This window comes from Stenella coeruleoalba (assembly GCF_951394435.1).
Source record: "Stenella coeruleoalba genome assembly, chromosome: 12".
NCBI classification, from domain to species: domain Eukaryota; kingdom Metazoa; phylum Chordata; class Mammalia; order Artiodactyla; family Delphinidae; genus Stenella; species Stenella coeruleoalba.
Window position 1 is genome coordinate 89,403,359 of NC_137158.1, and position 17,645 is coordinate 89,421,003.

The window sequence follows — 17,645 nt, forward strand, 5'->3', positions numbered from 1 at the left end:
TGCCCACAGCAGCAGCCTGCAGATTAGATCTTTCCAACTGTCTTCGGGGACACGAGAGATGGAACACCCGGCCCTGACAGATCGCTCCTCAATCACCCGGCCAGCTCGGCTTCTTTCCCTCTCTCCCTTTGTCAGGTGTAAGGGTGAAATGCAGCATTAGCGAGGCCACCACTTCCACGTGAGGACCAGCCCCAGCTCACTTTTCCCCGCTGCCCTGATGTCCCACCCCGGAGTTTCTATGACACCTCTCGAGAGCTGCTCAGACAGACGTTCCAGCCCTTTGTCTTTCCGGTAAATTAGAGAAACTCAGCCCTCTCCTTGCTATTATTTTTCCTTCTCCCAAACTTGCTGACTAGCCACCTCTGACGGCCTGCCCTGCTGGGTGGTGGAGGTACGCCATAGGGGGACGGTCCTCCCTGTGGGAGGAGCACAGTCCCATGGGAACGCAGGGAGCCCCGGGAGGCCCCGGTGCAGACCCAGGCAGACAGGACTCCACCTCCAGCGACATGGTCATCCCGGTGCGGCTCCCGTTCGCCCCACCGTGGACCCGGAGATGCTCCCGCACGCTGGGAGGATGAGGGGAAGGCAGGGCAGGAGGGCTTAGGCTCAGAGTTGGGGAGAGGATGGGCTTCCAGAGTCAGTGACTAGGAAGTGGCCTCAGGCCCTGGGTCCCATGTCAGTCAGGCCAGTTCTTCCCTGGGTGGAGGTGGTGATGTCACACTCGGGGTGTAAGTACCAGGTTCTGCATCCCTAGCTGGGCCCCCATTGGGGTGGCCCAGGGGACCCTGGAGGGAGACAGGGCTGGATGGGGAAGGGGACCCCTTCCTCCCCAGTTGCTTCCGGCAGCTCCCCTCCCCTGAGCAGGTACCCCGAGTTCTGCACCCCGACCGCGGTGGTTTCTTCTGCAGAGTTGCTCTCATCACACCTTCTGGGGTGGGGGGCACCAAGCCAAGCCCCCAGCCCAGAGGAAGGTGCCCTGGGCCTGGCCTCGCTCTGCACAGACTGCACTCCAGCTCTGCGGCGTCCTCCGCCGGCTCCTGAGCCCTCCCTCCCACCCTGTGACCACGAGCTCCCCTTCTCCTCCTTCTGTCACCACTTAAGTCTTGACCCCTACCTGGCCACTCAGGGCTGAGTTCCCGCTGCTGCATAACCGCAGCTCTTTCTGTCCCTCTGCTGGGCCCTCACTGCCTCGCAGCTGACGATCGGGTTTCCTCTGGGCTTCAGACACCTCACTTTGTTCCTGGATGTGGGTATGGAAGCAGGGGCCCTCAGTGCTGTGGCCACTTTGCAATAATAGTGGAAATCAACTCGAAGTGAGGGTGATGCCCTGCTGACACGCAGGGACACATCGGGACGTCGATGAGCTGGAAGCCCTCCTCCCTTCAAGGACCAGATGGATCCCTCCCCAACGTCGTGGGGCCTGTGTGAGTCAGATGCTCTTCGACCTGCACTGGGAAGTGTCCCCAGCACTGCTAGCTGGCATCTGTGCTGTGTCCTCCGTGTGCCGCGGCCCTTGCCTTCTTCCCTCTGAGCCCTGACACCACCCACAGCCTGGACCGTATGACAGCACTGCTCCGTGGCCGGGGTGTGCTGCTTCCTGTGTTTATCTTTGGTTGCCCAGTTGGGCGCTAAGCTCATTAGAACAAGGACTGGGCTTTCTCTTCTCACGAGCCAGTAAACTCTGCCATAAAACTAAAATTATGTTTGGTACCTGCCAAGTGATGACAGATCAGATGAGCATCTTCCATTTGCTATGGGTGCAGGGAGTGATTTTTCTGTTTTTTGGCATTTTTATATATCGCTGTATAACCAGAAGAGGTATTTGATAGCTGCTACCAGAAAGCTTCTCAGGGAGAAAGCTGTGTTTAGGAAGACAGATTCCTTTACAAGCAGCTCCAGGACGAAGGTGATTCCAGGGCAGGAGCTGGCGGAACAAGGAGGAAGGGAGGTGAGCTGCTCAGAACTGAAGTAAAGGAACAGGATGCAGGTCAAAGAAGGGGGCCTGAGGACCATGGCAGAGGCCGCAGGACTCTGGGGAACGAGCGCCTCGGGGTTGACTGAGAGCTGCCTGATGTACCGCAGTAATGCCCTCTCGTCCCCAGATTTCCTGTATGCGCCGCTACTCACACAGGTCTCTGCGTGGTTTGCTTGTTTGCTTGTTTCTGTGTGTTTGTATGACGACTGGCTGTTATGCAGGGGGTCGGCAGCTGGGTTGGGGGGCATGTGGAAATTGTGGAAACAGCTCAATTCCTTATCTGTATCAGCATTCATAGAACACGGCAATGTGGGGAGCTCCACCTGAGACAAACGCTACGTCAGACCAGGAGGGATGGTGGGGAGGCTGGGTGGTGAGAAGCTGCACGTACAGGGCCAGCCAGTGGGACGGAATGACATCCCCTGCCATGGACAAACGATATATTTTCTACCTATGTATGTATGCATCCATCTACCCATCATCTACCTACGAGAGAGGATGCCATCTTCTGAAGGTAAACAAAGGTGTTTGCCTCAGTCCGCTCAGGCTGTGTAACAAGACACCCCACACTGGGCGGCTTATAAACAGACACTCATTTCTCCCAGTTCTGGAGGTTGGGCCTCTAAGATCGAGGTGCCAGCAGATTCAGTGTCTGGTGAGGACCCAATTCCTGGCATCTTCTTGCTGGGTCCTCACATAGAGGAAGGAGCAAAGGGGCTTCTGGGGCTCTTTTATAAGGACACTAATCCCATTCACTAGGGCTGCACCCTCATGACCTAATCATCCCAGTGACCCCACCTCCAAATACCATCACACTGGGGGGTAAGGCTTCAACATGTGAATTGGGGGGGGGGGTGACACAGACATTTAGTCTGTCACAGAATTGACAACAAAAATGCCAGACCTCCATAGCCATCGGTCATAAAGAGGACACTTAGCACCCTGGAAATGGTCTCCTTACACCCACATGCTTACACGTAAAAAGTCACTGTTCGTTACAGCCATAGATGTTTATCAACTGCTGGTTTTGCCCCAGACACTGCATCAGGCACTGTATATGCAGGCAGACCCCCCTTGACGGAGCTTCCAGATTTCGCAATATTTACCAATTGGAGTTTTGTGACAGCCCTGCACCGAGCACGTCTGTCGCAGCCATTTCTCCCAGCAGCGTTTGCTCACTTCGTGTCTCTGTCTTACATTCTGGTAATTCTCACAATATTTCAAACTTGTTCATTATTATCTTATTTCTTATGCTCATCTCTGATTAGTGATCTTTGAAGTTACTGTTGCAAAAAGATTACCACTCACTGTTGTTGAGGAAAAAGCCTTGAAATTATAAGACAAGTTTTGCCCAATACTGTTATAATCTGTTTTAGTAATAGACTTTTTTCCAGTCTGTCAATAAAGAAGTAAGCAATATAGATGGACAAATTATATACATAATTTTTCTACCAATAATATCTAGGTTCTTAGTGCTTTATCATTATAGCAATAAGAAAATACGACACCAATGGAAATGTATAGCAATATGAATATCACTTTTGCACAAGTATTGCAATTCACCCAGTCTTTCCTACATTCCTTTATCTGTGTCTGTCATGTTGTATAATTTAGCTGTACAGGAAATTGCAAAGGACGTGGGAAAGGGATGCTTTAATTTACCAAACTCTCATACTGATTTTACACAGCAAGTCCACGCAAAAAACATCCAGCCCCCAGGTGAGTTCTGCTTTGGGGTATGTCATGAGTTCTAGCTCAGGTTAGAAAACATTAGAGCGGGGGCGGTGAGATGAATTAGGAGATTGGGACTGACGTATATACATATATGCACTAATACGTATAAAACAGATAACTAACGAGAAAAAAATTAAAAGATACGCTTCAAAAAAACACATTAGGAACAAAAGAAGTTGTTAGGCTTATGGGTTCTCACTTTCTACAGTTAGAATATATAAATCCCTTTCCACATATTAGCTAACAATTCTGCCCCTCTCAGAAATGCAAGATTTATTTCTCATTTCTCATGTGGTTTGTGCCTTTTAAAATGTGAAGTCACCTCACTCTGTTTTGAGATGGTCACCTGTCTGAAAGGGGCACACTGTAACTTCAGTGATGATTCTGTGAGTTCCATGTTGGGAGGGCGTCTCCCAAGGTGCCTGTGAAGGTGCGTGTGTGTGCGTGTGTGTGTGTATGTGTGTTTGCAGGGGTGAGGAGATGATTCACATGGGTAAACGTTACTCTCATATCCATAAGGTATGTTACCTACAGATATTTCATAAAGACACTGTCCTTTATTCCAAAGTATATATTCAAAAGAAAAACAAAATGTAATTGTCTCAAATGACTTGTAAAAACGTCTCTATATGTTATTAAACCTATAGTTCTCTGAAAGAAAACACGGCATGTTTAGAATTAAAGTAGACAAAACTTTTGCTTCTATAAGTTTAGTTTATTTTCAGGAAAACAGTGATGATTACAGTTTAATATAATATAAAGAGAATATGAGCATATTTAGGCAATGTAATGTTTATAAAAAATATACAGTATGTTTGAGGAGAAGTCTTGATAGTTAAAACATGAAGAAATAAGGACTCGAGGTTTTGGGGTTTTGTTTAATACTTGGCTTGTTTTATGTCATGTACTCAGGTTTGTCTATTTTTCACGGAAAGGCTTTACTCTGGTATTTCTGCTGTGCCAGGAGGATTGTCAGGCTTGGGGCTCTGGTGCAGCAGGAAAGTCACCCGGTCCTTCTTCAGCCCATCTTCCCTCAGCTGTAAGAGGAGGGGAATCACCCCACCACTACCACCCCCCATCACCCAGGTGCACAACTTACACACAAAGCCCCGATGCAGCTGGGGTCCTGGCAGGGGTCTCCAGGTGCCATGCACAGCCCTGGGCTCCTGGGGGGTTGTGGAAGAGAAGGGTCCCCAGGCCAGGGAGCACAGAGGCCACCCTAAATCACAGGCCAGGTCTTCAGACAATGGAAGGCCATTCAGGGCAGGGCTCAGGTCTCTGCCAGAAACTGCAAGGGAGATAGTAACCTATGAGTTTGCCACTAGGGAAACCCTGTGGTTACCTCGACTGGACACAGGGCTGGGCTCAGTGGGAGACCCTGCCTCCCCAGGACCGGGGTACTGACTAGACACAGGCTGTGGAAGTAACACCCAGTGAGCCAGTTTGGGGAGCTCAGGCCCTGCGTCTGGGTAGGACGGACCTGCAGGCTTGTTGTGGGGATGGAGTCATCTACTGTGAAATGCTCGGTGATCTACAAAGCTTGTCTATTTCTCCTTTACCTTCTGTGCATGAGTGTCCAAATTATTACCGAAGAGGATGGAAATGTGCTCTGGTTCACACAGACCCATGCAGGTGCCCGACGTGACTGCCGTTAACAACACCACCTGCGAGACGGGCCCGTGTGCCCAAGCCCTCCCCGGCGACGGCTCCTGCCCTGTCCTTACAGCTGTCAGTCACGAGTCCTGAAGTTACCTCTGCTCTGCCTGCGCCCTCCTCACTCCCCTGGTCCTAAGAGTGTGAGATCCGTGAGGGCCGTGTCTCTGCCAGCATCATCACAACCACATCCCACACACCTAAGTGTGTCTGAAACATATGATTCCAGGAAACATTGCTGAACGGTGAGTGAATGAATCTTTCCAAGACCACAACTGATCATTCCTCCTCCCGGATTCCTCAATTCCTAACACTGGAACCACTCCCCACCCCCGTGCTCCCACACAGAGAGCATCCCCTCCGACAAGCTGAGCATCTCACAGCCCTGGAGTGCAGAGGGCACATCTCTGGGGGGTCCAGCAGTCCTCGGCCCGCCGGGTCTCATCACGCCCCGGATGTGCCGCAGCCCTGGCCACAGGCATGAGTGTCTCCCCGGCCCGTTCTGACGGGCCAGCGTTCCCTGCCACATCATTAGCCTCACAAAAGGCCCCTGACTGGGGTGCTTGTGGGGACTGCGCGGTGGAGGCCATCAGCCCCAGGAATCCGGGTTCTTCTTACTTGAATCGTCATAATTGCACTTTTCTGGGAAGCTTGGAATCTTGATGTCTGACAAAATTCATATTATTTATTGAAGGTGAATGTTGCAACTCGCCATTTCATAATAAAGTAAAAGCTGGATATATTCTCCCTAGCCATTAAGAGAACCACAAATTATTTGCTGATTTGTTTTCATAGAAGTATTTTTAAGTCATGTTTTGGCAAGCAGTGTAGTAGCTCTTTCTGGGTTTTGAGCTTTTCTTGAACAAGAATTCTGGACTTAAAATGTTGAAGACCACTTCCATTTAAAAGCTAAGATAACTTACAAAACACTGTGAGAAGATGAACACTGTATAACTTAGTGTCATTAAAAGATGCAGATTCTCAGTTTATTAAGGTGCAAGGGAAACACAAACAAAATAAGCTCAAAATAATGGTTGCAAGAACGGAAGTGGGTCTTGAAAACAAAAGACAGACAAGACTGAAAACAGTCCAATCCCGGCAGCAGGTGGGGTCCTGGGAACCCTGATGTGGCCCCGACAACGGTCTCTGAGTGTGGAGTTTGGGGCTCAGGGAAGGGAGACAGGAAGCAACGGACCACCAGCATGGCTCGGGGCCCATCAGACACCCAGAGGGTCCCTGCAAGCCCGCAGGGGTCTTCCCGTTTCTCAGACGGGAAACTGGATGGTTTAGTCAGAGCCACGCGGCTCGGAGATGACAACACACCTAGAATTTGTGCCCGAAACCTCTGCTTCCTATTACAACACAATGTCTGCCTTCTACAAACGTTAACTTCTGTTCACGCATGCAAGTTATTTTCTAAGTAAAAGATTATAAAATAATAGCCCAAGAGTCACAGGGTCAAAATCAGAGACCCTGGGTCCCTCACGTGTTTGCTGTATGATCTTACACAGCTCCTTATCACCCTCTTTTAGGGTTTTCGTTTGCAGAAAAGGGCAATTCCACCCTCCTGGACCAGCTCATTCGTTATCAGAACTAAGTGAGAAAATAAGGTATCAAAATGTCTAGTTTTTCCTTTTACAAATGAATCGTGTTTCAGATGTTATTTTTCTCCATCGGGAATGTATTTTGACGGCAATTTCTCTTTCATCGTTTTACCGCTGAGCGGGGTGAGCAACGTGGAGCGGGGCTGGCGGACAAGAAGCACAGAAGCTACAGAGACCCCCAACCACTTGACCCCTGACCTGATGACCCTGACCCACACCCGATGATCCCTGGGGCCGGACTCCTTAGCCATTTGAAAACACACTGGAACCTCCCTCCGCCCTCTGATTAAACTCAGGGTTAGATTCACCCTCCATCCCTCTTACTTGATGCAAAGGTCAGATCATGAAGACGCTTCCGGCTGGAAGATGCCACAGGCTGGCCCGCGCCCATCTGCTTGGCGATGCCCGAGTCTGGGAAGGTCCTTGCATCTCCTCCCGCAGTTCTAACAAGTTTTCGTGGCCCCAGGCTCTCTCACCCTCCCTCTCAGAAGAGCAGCCCCACTTCCCCATCGTAACGGATGGCTGAGCCCTCAGTCGCACCTCCTGATCAGAGGACAGCACCTCTGCTCTTCCGGTTTCCTGCTGCATTGGACCCTCCTGTACCCAGGCCCTTCACAGGGCCCATCTTCATTTGTTCCGTGGATGCCTTTGCTTCTTGCGAACAGGTGGCCTACGCTGACACCCCACTTCTCTCCTCTCCCCTCGGCTCCAGGTCGTGAGTTCCCCTCGGGCTTTTTCCCACGGAGCCCGCGTGCCCATCTCCAGATGTGAGGGCTGCTCTGCTAACTTCTCTCCCTGGGCCTCCCTGCAGGGGAGCCTGGGCCAGCTGCCCTTCTCTGCTCCTCCCCTTGCGGGCCCACCTGACGGGTCCCCAGATGCTGCAGAGGAGGAAACGGGCTACTGGGGGTGGGAGGGGATGGTGGGGGCCACGGGAGCTGATTTCAAATTGTGCCCAGTTTCACTCCGTTTTGCCAAAGGTCTTGAACTCTTTTAAACAAAATCCCTGGTATCCTTATGCTGCAAAGACAGGCATGCCCCGTCAGAGGTTGGCATGAGGAAAGAAGAGAGAAAAATAACACGCCTCTGATGTGGACACGTGGACATTTGTGGCGTCTGTTTTGCGCCTGAAGTCAACTCCTATTCTCTCCATCTGGCCGTCAAACTTCTTCAACAAATGATGCAGGGTCTCTTCCAGGAATTGGGGAATCCTTTCCAGAAGCAGATTCTGTGTGCTCCAGGAAATCCCAGTGCATCACATGAAATGCTGTTTCAAACTCAAAATGGTGAGCCTCTCAGAAGACTCTTCTAAGCTGGGAAGGTTAGACTCCAGCCCTTTGAGGACAGTGGCAGAAACACAGCTTGGACAACCAGAGAACACCGTCAGCCCTGGTCACATCACTGTGGTTCTGTGTCCACTCCATCTCTTTGGTGGTGAATCAGCTGCTTTTGGAGAAGAACAGTGTAAATGCATGGCTTTGCACTGTCCTGCAGGCGGGACGGGGCATCCTGGGCGGTGCTGTCCGCCTTTGCAGGAACATCTACACACTGCCCCAAGGTAGATGTCCCGTGTTCCTGAGCTATGCCCATCCCCTCAGACCAGCCCCAGCCTGAGCTGCAGCCAGGTGGACATGGCCGACCCTCTCTGACCCTCCCCACCTCAAGCACTGATGGTCTCCCATTTTCATCCTCACGGCCTCCTTCTTCCTGCTTAGCCCACAGGTGGGTGCAGCCCCAGTCGTGGGATGATTAAAAGCACTAGGGGGTTGGGGTTGGGGGGCAAATGGCCTGGACTCCTTCCTTTCAGAGGGACCTTCTGGTTCCTCAAATGGACCCGAGGACTATTGAGCTTGAATTGCCCATAGCAGTGACCCCTTGGTGACGGACACGTTAATCCCCTCTGTCACTTTCCGGATCCCACTCCAGTGCCAGGAATCACCTCCAAGATAAGTGAGCTGATCCCAAGCCCATGGCCACGCTCCCCTTTGGGGCAACCGACCTGAGACAAAGCCCAGTGGCAAAGTCTCCTTGGTTACTGGAGAATCGACAGAGAAACAAATCGTATCATCATAAAAGCCATGACCTTCACACTCTGTTAGCATCACATCATGACCGTCCGGCACTCCGGGAATGAAGCCGTCTGGCTGTCCACACGCTTCGCAGGAAGTCCTCGTCCTGCACAGGCTCCCGGGTCTCCCTCTCTGCTGCCCCTTTGTCTGTGCCCCGGGGCTGACTGTCCTTGCTCGGATAGCACAGTCTGCTTTTAGCAAATCAAACTGCAGGGAACACATTCAAGCTTTTAAAAATGCATTCCTTTGGAAGGTTACACCCAGGATTTGGGTGTTTCTCCTTCAAGGTTAAGGCTTGGGGAGGTTCCCCTCCATGAGGACGACCTCGCCTGAACCAGGCCGGCTCATCAGGACCGAATTTTCCAAGGGTCCCACCTTCTATTCAGGCTCAGAGGCTCCTCGCAGCGGGACTGCATTTCTCACGCCTCCCCCATGTCTGGCAAGAAGCAGGGCGGCCGTGGGAAAGTGACTTGAGGCCTGCTGAATCTTCTCCAGGCCTCCTTGGCCTGGTTTGTTCCTGCTGAAGGTTTAAGGGAAGTTCCCCCTGTAAGAGTTCACATGAGCAAAGGCTGTTTGCCAAGTCACTTTGTCAGCACGCTGTCCCCCGGGAGGACCTGCCCACACATCCACACAACGGTACACATCGTAGGTGTCGTAGTCTGAGCACGGGCTGGAAGAAGAGCTTCCAGACACCAAGTATTTTAGAAAAGAGTGAGTTTATTGAGCACGAAGAGCAGAGTTAGTGAGGGGCCCTGCGAACACAGCCAGCAGACTTCCTGATAGACCAGGGAGAGCAGGCCCCCTGTGTGGGCTGGTAGCCGACTTTTATAGCCTCAAGACAAAGAAAACTCCTGCTGGCAGGAGCGCTAGGTGATTGGTCAAGATGCGGCAAGGTGACTACATGGTGATGATTTCGCCTAATATGGAGTCGGGGGCTGTCCGGTTTAGGTCAGGAGAGCCCACGGCAACAGTTGCTATGGGGGCTCGGTTAATTCTGGAATTTTTGTCCTGTGTCCTTGACGTAGTGTGTCCTTGACGTAGTGTGTCCTTGACGTAGGGCTCCACAGTAGGGACACCGGATCTCGAGAGCTTTTTTTCAGACACTCCGAGCTTGTTTTCAGTTCTTTTAGGAGTTTTATCCCAAGATGTTCTGAATTTGAGTCAATAATTTTCCTCCCACGGCGAATAACGGTCCGTGATGGAGACAAAGGTGATGGCTTGCCCTCTGCTACCGAGTTGATTTGGGACAGGACTGACGCGCCTTTCCCCAGCTGTGGCTCCTGAGCAGAGTGCCTTCTGTCCAGAGCCCTCCAGCCGCCTGTGTGCCTTTCTCCTAGAACACGACGCAGGTTTCCTCGACTCGCCCTGGGCAGGATCACAGCGGGGTGTCCGGTCACCGCGCACGGGCAGCGATGACCCTCTTCTCCTCCAGCTGAGGGAGCAGGTGTGGGAAACGGCATTCTTGGTTGAGACGGTCTTTGCCTCTCTGACCTCACGGTTGGACCTCGTCCAGCTCTCAGCCGGGCTTTGGCAGGGTGGCCGGGGCCTGGGCTCTGAGCCTGAAGGGCCCGCCTGTGGTTGTGACCACCGGCCTTTATGTCTCTGTCCCTCCAGCCACCGTGAGCACAGGCCTCGTGACCCTGCTCGCCGAGCGCACGGGGCAGGGGGAGGGCAAGGGAGCTGCTCCATGGGGAGCAGGCCCCGGGGCACCGGGGGTCCGGCCCCCCTGCCTTGTCACGCGGGGGCCTCGGGTCCCCTCCCCCCGGGCCCAGTTCCGAGCCCCACTGTGCTCAGGCCCTGTCTTCTCCACCACCACGCCTGCTGCCTTCCAGCGGCCCCTCCTCTGCTGCCAGCAGCGTCTCTCCTGCCCCGAAGCCCCTTCTGCTGGACTTCCTGATCCTTCAGGCCACTGTCTTCTTTCTGTCTCCTAGCCGCTCCCAAACAGCTCCGATGAGCAGTTTCATTTATTACTGTTACTATTAATTTCATTTCATTCATGCACTGGCCCCTTAAGGACTTTGTCGTTCCTGCCCTACAGCAGACAAGGAAACTGAAGCTCAGAACGGCTAAGTCACTTCCCCAGAGACATACAGTCAGTGCGGGGCTGAGCCCCGCGGGGAGCGCAGAGTCCTGTGCTGCTGGCCTCTCACGATACCCACCTCCAAAACGTTCCCGTTGCTTCGAGGGCAAACAGAAACTCACAGTGCCTTTCAGTGACTGCTGACTTCCTGTGAGTTCTCCGCTAAGAGCGTCACGTGCACCTGGTGTTTACACATCACAGCGCTCGGGGAGGGTGTTGAAGCGGGTGTCCTCCTGGCACACGTGATAAAACTCAAGTCCCTGGGGTTTAATAACTCAGCCACGCCAAGCGGCCATGCCCTGGAATTGGGCATTTTCTTCGCTCTTGTAGCACAGCCTCCCAGACGCAGAGCAGTGCGGAACAGCACACACAACATTATTCGCTGATTTTAACCCTTCTCTCGGTCACACGGTGGTTGGATTCAGCTACGGCCTTGGATACTATGAGATCCTCTGACATTTAGACCAGCTGGGAATCCAGGCGTGGAAGGCCCGTCCCTCCCACAGGCCTGATGCCCTGGCCTTCCCCCTGCCTCTAAAAGCCATTCAGCAGTGGAGGTAAACCCGAGGGTCCGTCTTCCTGTCCTGGGGCCGCCACCCCTTCCTCACGCCCAGCCTGTTCACAGGCCACGTAGGGGTGAGGGCACTCGCCAGCTCTGGACATCGGCCCGTCTCATCTCCTGGGAGCTCGGGAAGGAGCCGATGCTGTTCCCCCACCTTGCAGAGCGCGAGTGAGACTCTGAGCACGTACCACCTGCACGGCCGGCAGCGTCAGAGCTAAAGTCAGAACGTGGGTGCCCTGGCTCCAGAGTGTTTCCAGCTCCGAAGTCACCAGGGGTTAGCAGGAAGGGGACACAGGCGGGCCTGGGAGGAAGAGGGACCAGAGGTAAAGTGCAAGACCCCCAGAGAGGGCAGAGGGCGGAGGGCGGCTCGGAGACATCGTGCCAGCTTCGCCCTGTCCTGGTCTATGTGCATCCACCTAAGTTCTCACCCGACCGTTCATTTACCACGTGCTACAGCTATGATCGTGTTCTCACCCGACCGCTCATTTACTACGTGCTACAGCTATGGCCGTGTTCTCACCCGACCATTCATTTACTACGTGCTACAGTTATGATCGTGTTCTCACCCGACCGTTCATTTACCACGTGCTACAGTTATGATCGTGTTCTCACCCGACCATTCATTTACCACGTGCTACAGCTATGATCGTGTTCTCACCCGACCGTTCATTTACCACGTGCTACAGTTATGATCGTGTTCTCACCCGACCGTTCATTTACCACGTGCTACAGCTATGATCGTGTTCTCACCCGACCGTTCATTTACCACGTGCTACAGCTATGATCGTGTTCTCACCCGACCGTTCATTTACCACGTGCTACAGCTATGGCCGTGTTCTCACCTGACCGTTCATTTACCATGTGCTACAGCTATGATCGTGTTCTCACCCGACCATTCATTTACCACGTGCTACAGCTATGATCGTGTTCTCACCCGACCGTTCATTTACCACGTGCTACAGCTATGATCGTGTTCTCACCCGACCGTTCATTTACCACGTGCTACAGCTATGATCGTGTTCTCACCCGACCGTTCATTTACCACGTGCTACAGCTATGATCGTGTTCTCACCCGACCGTTCATTTACCACGTGCTACAGCTATGATCGTGTTCTCACCCGACCGTTCATTTACCACGTGCTACAGCTATGATCGTGTTCTCACCCGACCGTTCATTTACCATGTGCTACAGCTATGATCGTGTTCTCACCCGACCGTTCATTTACCACGTGCTACAGCTATGATCGTGTTCTCACCCGACCGTTCATTTACCACGTGCTACAGCTATGATCGTGTTCTCACCTGACCGTTCATTTACCACGTGCTACAGCTATGATCGTGTTCTCACCTGACCGTTCATTTACCATGTGCTACAGCTATGATCGTGTTCTCACCTGACCGTTCATTTACCATGTGCTACAGCTATGATCGTGTTCTCACCCGACCGTTCATTTACCACGTGCTACAGTTATGATCGTGTTCTCACCCGACCGTTCATTTACCACGTGCTACAGCTATGATCGTGTTCTCACCCGACCGTTCATTTACCACGTGCTACAGCTATGATCGTGTTCTCACCTGACCGTTCATTTACCATGTGCTACAGCTATGATCGTGTAGTTCCCATTTTTACATTAAGGTGAGATTCGTGTCACATAAAACTAACCAGTTTCAAGTGTACAATTCAGGGGCATTTAGCGCACCCACAATGTTGTAAGACTATCACCTCTGTTTAGTTCTGGAACGTTTTTATCTCCATGAAAGAAACTCTTGTACCCATTAAACAGTCACCCCCATTCCCTCCTGCCCCAGGCTCCCGTCACCACGAATCTGCTTCATGTCTCTACAGAGTTACCTATTCTGAATATTTCAAATAAATGGAATCATACAATATGTACCCTTTTGCACCTGGCTTCCTCGATATTCAGCATAATATTACTTAGGTCGAACCGTGTCATAGCAGGAGTCAGAGCTTCAAACCTTTAAGGCTGAATAATATTCCTTTGTCTGGAATCCATTCATCTGTGATGGGCATTTGGGCGGCTTCCAGGTTTTGGCTGTTACGAGTAGTGATGCCAAGAGCATGCATGACATGTCCTTGTGTGCGTTCTTGTTTTCAGTCGTCTCGGGTTTATACCCAGGAGAGGACGTGCTGGGTCACATGACGTCCCTGTGCTTCACTTCTGGAGGAGCCTCCAGCTGTCTCCCACAGCGGCCGACCCGCTTTACAGCCACGGCAGCGACACGCTGGGGCTCCAGCTTCTCCGCATGTCCTCGCCGGCACCTGTCCTTTTCATTATTATAGTGGGTGCGAGGTGGTACCGCGTGGTGGTTTCTCTGGTGACTGATGTTGAGCAACGTTTCACGTACCTGATGGCCATTTCTGTGTCTTTAGAGAAACATCTCTTCAAAGTCACTGCCCACTTTTTATTGTTTCTTTTTTTTTTTTTTTTTTTTTTTTGCCTTTTGTTTTGGGGTTAGAAGAATTCTTTATATATTCTGGACACCAGACTCTTATCAGATCTATGATTTCTAAATATTTTCTCCCATTCAGTAGATTGTCTTTTTACTTTCCTCGCAAGGTTCTTTGATACAGAAATGTTTTTAATTTGATGGTCTCCAGTTTATCTGCGACTTTTTTTTTTCTTGTGGCTCACGCTTTTGGTGTCTTATTTAAGAATCTGTTCCCAAATCCAAGGTCATGATGATTTATACATGTTTTTGTCTGAGACTTTGGTAGTTTTACCTCTTATATTTAGGTTGTTGACCCATTTTAAGTTAAGTTTTGTACATGGAGTGAACTAGGAGTCAACTTTATTCTTTTGCACGTGGAGATCCATTTGTTGAAGAGACTGTTCCTTCCTCACTGACAATCTCAGGATCCTTGTTGAAAACCAACTGGTCGTGAATGTCTGGGTTTATTTCCAGACTCTGTTCTAGTCTATTGGTCTATGTGTCCAGCCCAGTGCAACACCACACTGTTTTGAACACTGTACCTTTGTAGTATGACTGGAAATCAGGAAGTGTGAGTCCTCCAACTTTGTTTTTATTTTTCAATTTTGTGTTGGCAATTCAGAGCCCTTGCAAACCCATAATGAATTTGAGGATCATCTTTTCCACTTCTACAAATAAAAAATTGTTGGAATTTTGATAGGGATTGAACTGAACCTGTAGTTTCCATTGCATAGTATCACTGTCCTAACAGTGTTAAATCTTGCAGTCTATAAACGTGAGATGTCTTGACATTAATTTAGGTTTTTGTTAATTTTTTCACAATGTTTTGCACTTTTTATTATACAAGTCTTTCACCTTTTGGTTGAATTTAGTTCTAGGTACTTTATTGTTTCAAATGCTATTGCAAATGAAATAGTTTTCTTAATTTTATTTTCATATTACTTCTTGCTGGTGTATAGAAACACAACTGATTTTGTGTGTTGATCTTGTACTCTTCAACTTTGCTGAATTCCCCTTTTTTCCTCCAACTTTATTGAGCTATAACTGATACCTTTAAACATTGTTTTAAGTTTAAGTTGTACCCCCATATCCATTAGGGTTTTGTACACCCATATCCATTTTTTAAATCCCCCAACCCATTAAGAAAGAAAGAGCTTGGGAATTAAAAATAGAAATTACCTATGAATGACATATGAAGGCATTCCAGTAACGGATTTTAGAGTAGTCTGATATTGTATTCTTTATCAAACAACATGCAACAGCCCCAAAGGATAATCAGCTACATGAATATGTTTAAGAAACTGCCAGGATGGACCATGTGAACAAGTCTCCTTGCCTAATTATTTAGGAGATTTGATCAATCTGGGGTTGCATGTCCTATTCCGGAACTGGCTCGGCTCACCACAGCATGGTGAAGGTCACTCCTCCCCAACATAGCAAGAAACTCCAGAGTCTGGTAGAATCCTCCTGACGCTAGTCTCCTAATTCATCCTTCCACAGCAGCTGAAACCTTTAGCTGAAGTGCCAATGATTCTTGTGTGCAAGATGGTAATTTCTAAAGAAACGGCTCCTTACGGAGAGGCTGTATCTTCATGAGGTGTGTGTGTGTGTGTGTGTGTGTGTGTGTGTGTACAATATTAAATATATGTCATTAAATATTTTTAATATATTCATGCATGCTATATTAAGTGTATATGAATATGTTTTGTATATACAGATATATATCTTGTTTAATAAGTGTAATTTATTCCTGAAACCATATTAAAGAAAAATAATTCAAATTTTTTTAATTGAACTATAGTTGATTTACAATGTTGTGTTAGTTTCAGGTGTATAGCAAAGTGATTCAGACCTTTTCAGATTCTTTTCCATTATAAGTTATTATAAGATATTGAATATAACTCCCTGTGTTAACCCTTGTGCTTTATCTGTCTTATATATAGTGGTGTGTGTCTGTTAATCCCATACTCCTAATTTGTCCTCCCACCCCCTTTCCCTTTTGGTAACCATAGTTTTATGTTCTATGTCTGTGAGTCTGTTTCAGTTTTGTAAATAAGTTCATTTGTATTAGTTTTTAGCTTCCACATATAACGGATATCATATGATATTTGTCTTTCTCTGTGTGACTTACTTCACTTTTAGTGTGATTATCTCTAGGTCCATCCATGTTGCTCATCATTTGAAAGTTTAAATGGGAAGAATTACATGCATTCTATCCCAACCCAGGATAACTAAACAATGTTCACAGGTAGAAAAATAAATCCACTGAAAACAAAACACATTTATATAAATAATAAACAACAATTTGAAAGTAAATTACTAGTACACAAAACGAAGTGCGGTCAGGTATTAAGGACTACCCTTTTTTCCTCTCCCTACACTACGTTTTTCAAAAATCAGCCCTCTGGGTGCAGACAGCTGTCTTGCAGTCAGACTATCTTCTTACCATGAGGCTGTAGCCCAGAAGAGGCCCCTCTGGGCAAAAAAGGCTGACCTCCCAAGAGCCTGGGGTCTGGGAACTGAGCCGGTGGCCAGGGTCTGAGATGCTGTGGGTGGGTGTTCCCCACCATCGGGTCCCGTCCGCACTCAGGCGCTTACATAAGCGTGTTCGCTGGGATGGCCTCTGACCGAAGCTGTTGTGTCAATGGTGTGGAGAATGTGTCTTTGCTGGAAATGTCAGAATCCCACTTCTCACGTGTAGTTGGTGTGTTTCGTGTGTTTCGTAGCCACTCTACGAAGAAGTGACGACTGAACGTGGTCCAAGTTTCCAGGCCTCCTTACGGCTGAGGGACCTAAGCTGGAAGGCAGTCAGGGAGGCCAGCCTATAATCTCAGGCCCCCTGCCCTGGTGACCGGGGCCCCGCATGGCCTCCACGGGGCTCAGGGCCTCCTCCATGTCCACCACTCAGGCGGCCACACACAGGGGACCCTGGACGGCAAGGACCCGCGTGGGGCGAGCTCAGCCAGGGTCAGACATGGAGGCGAGGCCCAGATGTCTTGGCAGGAATTCTGCGGCTTCCCCGAAGCTGAGGCCCCTACTGCCCAGCCAGGAGTCTCTGTCACCTCTGCACTCCTGCCCTCTTCCAAGTCACTCCCCTGGGAGCGGGGGCCCGGGCTTGGCCAGGCCCAGACGGCCCCGCTGTTCCCTCCTCTTGCCCCGGGATTCCGGGCCGTGGTCTGTGGGGTCCAGATGAGGATCCTTTAGTCCTTAGCAGAGCCTTGCAGGCATCCGTGATTGCATGACCGGGGCTATGGAGCTGTCGGGTGGCAGCTCCTACAAGTCCCCTAAGCCCACGGACCACTCCGCTCCCGTGGCCAAAACGCCGCTTTGTGAAGCTCAGACTAAGTGAGCAAAACCTGCCTGAGACGTTTCGACCCACAGCGACCCCCGGGCAGTGCGAGAGGCTGGCAGCCGGGGGTGGCGGAGGGGCACTGCCTCCACTCTGGACCCTCAGCCGCTGCAGACTCCACGCTCCCTGGCTGCGGTGCCGTGGGAGGGCGAGCTGGCCTCTGGACCC